The following is a 5,919-nucleotide window of genomic DNA, read 5'->3' as shown; positions in this document are numbered from 1 at the left end:
ATGCGACCAATGGAACAAGCTTGACTGTAAAGTGTTTGCAATTTCAAACATATTGAAGTAGGCACATAAAATATAATTGGGATACGCACGGATATTACTACAGCCATAAATTCCGTGATCAAAGGAAATGCATATAACACAGCTTGTATCCATTCGAATGGAATTTCGACTCGAATGTATATATTAGTTTAAAAGCATAAAACGTTATTTAACTGCGTGACATTTACTGGGGAAATTTGTGCTAAAGTCATGGAGAAAGATTTAATTTAGGAGACATGATAGTACAACAATCCTGTCAATAAGTCTCTTGATCGCCAATATCCTACTCCCGGAGCGAGACGATCAAAAAGGAAGTCATCGGACGGAATAATAAACGTAACCCGAATCTGATCTGCAGTTACGTTCCGTTTTGTAGGAATAAGGGGGATCTTTGATCCTGGTAATGGGCCGATCACGCCAATCTCTCCCGCGAGTCTCACTTCATTATTGACCTATTCGTTTTGAAATTCCGTGTGCTGTAATGGGTTCTGTAAAATCCTTCATTTGTCATTTTCACTCGTACGTTCGCAAAATGATACGAGTGGTTTCTTGTAGTAAAAATGTGTACTGTGTACAGGCAGGCGTTAATCGTATTATATAAGTTGTTGATTATTAACTGTTTGCTAATGGATGCAAAAAATTCCACTTACAATGAAGGTTAGTTGAACGCATACTTCACCTATAATTAGAGTATTCGGGTGAAAATAAATATGTGCAGATGATGATACTTGGACGTATTTAGCACTTTGCGCTTATCCGTTTAACTGATGTACATTGTACAAATAAACATGTTTAGGTAGGTTAAAGGTTCCTATAGTACTTACCACCTAAAAATTACTTTTAGTTTGCAATGGTATAGGTACTAGCTCTGGGTTCTGTAGAGCTTCGTGAAATTTGTCACATCCAAATTTAGCCGATATAAACGCTCTTAATCCACTCCGAGGAGTAACCCTGCCTTTACCTACCGGAACCTACGGGTATAGAGTGGAGTAATCTTGATCATTCCACGCAGCAAGCCAACTAACGCACTACAAGCTGTCTGTGCTCCTTACAATCTATTACATCAGCAAGGCTCATGCAGAATTACGTGTTTTGAATTCTAATACCACTAATATGCAGAACGAAAGGGCTGTGTACAATTACACGTCTTGTCATTATACAGTGAGTTTTTTTAAATGCGAACATAGGAGTTTGCATGCAATGTAATTTCCCTATGTTCGATTTTAAAAAAAACACATCAATCTATGAGGTGTGCGCGGTTCACATTTCCAAATCGCCCAACTTGTGTGACTGTGAAAAGCAACTCTATAGTCTTTATGATGAAGAGCACTCGGTAAGATTTTCTTAAAGAAGCCATGTGAGGCCATAGCAACTTTAGGATACATTTTTCTTAAATTTACGATAACTTGACCTCACAGGCCACGCACTGACACCACAACTCATTGTGAACCAACCTTCAATTATTTGTAGGTCATGTGCACCTGGTATTCTACTAATTTGATCTATTCAATACATAAATGAAGTAAAGAAGAAAATAAATACTGAAAACAAATACAATAAATGTTCAAAGTGTCCTCCTTGACATTCTAAGCAATAACCTAACCGATTTCGTACTTAAATTGGACGGCGGTATTTTTAAAAATGTGACCGTTGTCAATTGTATCTACTGCTCATTTGAACTACTCAATAGATTGATGTGTTTTTTTTAAAATCGAACATAGGGAAATTACATTGCATGCAAACTCCTATGTTCGCATTTAAAAAAAATTCACTGTATATTCTGAACGTCTAAACCATGAATAAGGGTATTTTCAGAGGTTACCTGATAGTTTACGTTTACATTGCGGCACGTTAAATTTGCTACCGTTTTCATTATTTTATCGCGTTTTCCTACATTAGTTGATAAAAAATCCGTTAGTTTCATAACGAACAATTCTTCCGTAAGTCTCACTACGATATTGTGGGCTAAAAGTTATAAAAATACCATCGAGTTTACCAAGAAAAAGTAAGCAATTTATTTCTAATCTAATTCAATATTTTGAACGAGAAAGAGATAACGGTGGTCCACTTTTAACAGTCGCAGCAGAAAGAGAGGTGAGTGGTTACTTCAGTAATACAAGAATTGTAACAAGTTTCATTTCACGAGAGTTGCGGATGAAATAAATATTAGCATGAGAACTGCGACTTCTATTCTAAAATTTTCAAATCGAACAAACCTTTAGAAGGTTCTAAAAAGTAAGGAAGACAACACGAAACCCATTAGCGATGTTTATGGTTTCACACAAGTAGCGATTGGGAACTCTATCTACACGTTGAATGCTTGAATGTATAGTTAGGCGTTTGTCAACTGTGCAAAAATTATATATGAAATTCCATTCAGCAGGTTTTATTCGTAGTAATTCTCTTAGTTTCGAGACTAAACATTTGTTATTTCTGAAACAAACATTCAAAACGGTAGGATATAACGGTTTCATTTGGGCGCAAAAAGAAATGCCGGTATTGCTCCGGTCTAGCTCTGATGCAGGAGCGAGGCGGTTCAGATTTCAGGGATATATTCGCGTGGTTCTGATTGACTAGGGTAGCGCCACTACGTTTGAAAATGCAAGAAGATACCTACAGGAAACGCAGAACCTGAAAGATAAAAGGACACACAACAACACATACCTGTAAATTAAAAAAAAAAAAGAACTATTGGGGGTGAACTGGTCGTTTATTAAATTAGTTGTTGATATGCATAGAATTTAAAGATCTGTATATCTATAATATCAAGGGATCGCTGTATCTCGAACGGTTAATAAAAATTTTAGATTAAAGTTCCAAACGTACAAATAATGAAAATAAAATAAACTCTTGCAGTAGCAAGTGCCGCTAGATCCTCACGCTTGGGGTCTAGAGCGTTTAAAATGAAAATCAAAAATAATTAGTGCGGGGGTAAAACAAAGGCCTTTCTTTCACGGGCTACTAAAAACGTACCTCACCTCGGGCATTCTACCTTTTTAAGAACCAAAAAAAAAACAACAGGCTATCTTGATAACTGCCTAACAATCATAAACGTACAAAAATAATAATTCGGTGCAGTAGGCACAACCAAAAAAGTAGTTCTAATCGTCCGACCAACCAGAAGGGTTGTCGGTTTTAAAGTAATACATAACCAATAACAGCACAACGATGTTTTTATTTTACTTATCGTTTTTTTTTTTTCTTTACGTGACCAGTGTTCAGTGATAAATTGTTGAAATTAAAACACGAATTACAACAAAACAAAGGAACTGAAAGGAAGTAAGGAGAGGAAGGGAACAAAATGGCAAGGGTGTCTCTACGTGGATGCAGGATTCGATGGTTCGTTGCAAAGTAGTCGGGAAGGTTCAAGTAATAAACAGCTGACCTTTCGTTGTAGAATACCGTTCCACAATTGGGGTTGGTGACGCCACGCAGAGAACGACAGGGACGCACTTGTAGGGGATGATCGGTGATGGCTCTGCGATGAATGGGGCGCAGGGCTCCTTCTTATACGGGTTGATGTCGATGGTAAAGCTATGCGTTTCCCTCACAATGATGGACGAGACGAAAAACGTACAAATTGGTAGGTAGTAAAAATCGGCTAAAAATAATAGTTTACCAATAAGGGCTGGGAATAACAAAACAAGATGTACAAACCTCTAAAGATCGTAAACGAGCCAAAGTAATAAGCAGATGACCAATGTGCTTCCAAAATCCGCTCGGCGAAACTCCAAAAATATTACCACGAGAACCAAAAACGTCTCCAAAATTGGGTAACAATTAGAAAATATTTACTTCAATGTGTGAAGATCCTTATAATTAATTAAGATGACATTTTTACACAAATGAAGATTGGCACGCTGGACACGACCATGCCAGAATCAAAAGTGACCGGAAAAGAAAAGATAAGAAGCGAAGGAATTTTATCAAAACCAAGGACGACTGGACAGAAGAGTGGACAACAAGAGCATAGGCAACACACAATACTTCCGAGAAAAATAACACCGTTATAAGGATGCTGATGAGAGGCATTAGAAAATAAACATGCCGTACTACGGTTGCCTCCCTACCACTGTTTTAAATCACATCGAAAATAGATGGGGAAGTTGCAATCAACATTATAACGGACACACGGGCGCCGGCAACGTTCAGATGAAGATGAATTTTATGTCTAATGATTCAGATTAATGCTTTCCGGTTTGTTCAGATGTCAACCTCAATATTTGAAGTCAACAACATCGCCGGAGAACGGCGCCTACGGTTTTTTAAAAGTCATGGAGAGATCCGAAAGGAATACGTCTTCGGTAAAAAGGTCCTGGTTCGATTTTTACCGGGACGAAAATTTTCTTGTTATTATTGTGGTACCTCTACCAATGGAATCTTGGGTTAAAGTATGCCTTCTGTTGCCTATTGACACGCTGTAAATCACCCTGCACGATTTATGTAGCAGTGCCACAATAGCGGAGTTCCGTGAACAGCTCCTTAAGCGCCTCCACGTACTCCTCGTCCTTCATAATTAGTGGGTGCCTCCTGCCTATCTTTTTCTCTACAATCTGGTAGCTCTTCCCCCAAACGTCGCGGTCCAGATCGTCGCAGGCTTCGTTCTTTCTTCGGCCTATCATGGTTTTTAATTTCTTCCTCTCGTCTCTCAATTTCTCCTGCGCCTCTAGGGTGTTCATACCTCCGCGTCGCCTGTACTGGAGCTGCCTTCTTGCTTTTACGCAAATCTGTTTCGGTCTGGCAATGTCCTCGTTCCATCAATAGACGACCGATTTCGAGTGTGGTCGTCTCCTTGGCATGATTTCGTCACATACATTAGGGAGGTGCTTAGTTAGTTGTGGTACTTGCCAGTTGCTCATGTTCCTCCTTTTCGGCAGCGTCGCATCTACCGCCGTGCGATTAATCTTTCCGCTGTTCCAGTCATTTGGTTTTCTTCGTCGCAAGCCGTGCCCCTTTCGTGCCTTAAGTGCGGCCGACCTCCCACAGAATGTACCGATGATCACTTAGGGACTAATCCTCCAGCACAATCCAGTCCTTAAGTCTGCTTGTGACAAACGTCACGTCGATGAGCTCCCTGCTCGAATGTTGCCGTGGTACCTTGGTTGACCGCCACCAGATCTAGCTCTGCCGCCCGTTCCTCGACCATATTTCCCCTTTCGCTTGATGCCCCGATCTCCCGCAGTTTTAGCACAGGGAGCTCCGATCCCCCCTGTGCATCTAGCCGCTGTATGCCCGATTTCCCACCACCTTCGCTTCTCGTCTGGATTACTTTTCCGTTACCTACTTGAGTAATCGCCTTCCATCGACGTAGTACCTGGAAGACTTCGCATTTTTACCGGGACCCGCCATCATAGTGAAAATGACCCTGGTGACGTCATGTGATACATTCTACTTCTAAAAATTACACATGGAGACGTATTTCAGAATTGTAACTGCAAGTGTTACGAAGCCTTTTGGAGATTATTGCTTTGATATTTCTGATCTTACGTATATTACTTTGTCGTTACGAAGAAGATGCCTTCCCAAACCTGATCTCCGAAGATTCATTCGTACTAGCTTAACCACGTTTCATATCCTTTATATTAGTCTGTTTGTCGATATTTAGTGAATTGCCTTTGAATTGTAAATTAGTTTTAAAGTACTTTCCTTGAAGTTAACCTCAAGTTATGCTTTTATTACACAGATTTGTACGGACGATTCATTGTCGATCAAAATTTTGGTTTTGTTTACTTGAAAAATTAAATTGAATTATTGATTCTTATTAAGTTTTAATTGTGATTTTAGTATACGAGTATCCAAGTGTCGAACGTTAGACATTCCTATCGCGCCGCGCTAGTAACTATCCTCTTATTTTGTTTGCGTTTTCATATGTTCAAAAGA

Source organism: Photinus pyralis, unplaced genomic scaffold (genome assembly GCF_008802855.1).
Source record: "Photinus pyralis isolate 1611_PpyrPB1 unplaced genomic scaffold, Ppyr1.3 Ppyr1.4_LG1, whole genome shotgun sequence".
Lineage (NCBI taxonomy): Eukaryota > Metazoa > Arthropoda > Insecta > Coleoptera > Lampyridae > Photinus > Photinus pyralis.
This window is presented reverse-complemented; position numbering follows the sequence as displayed.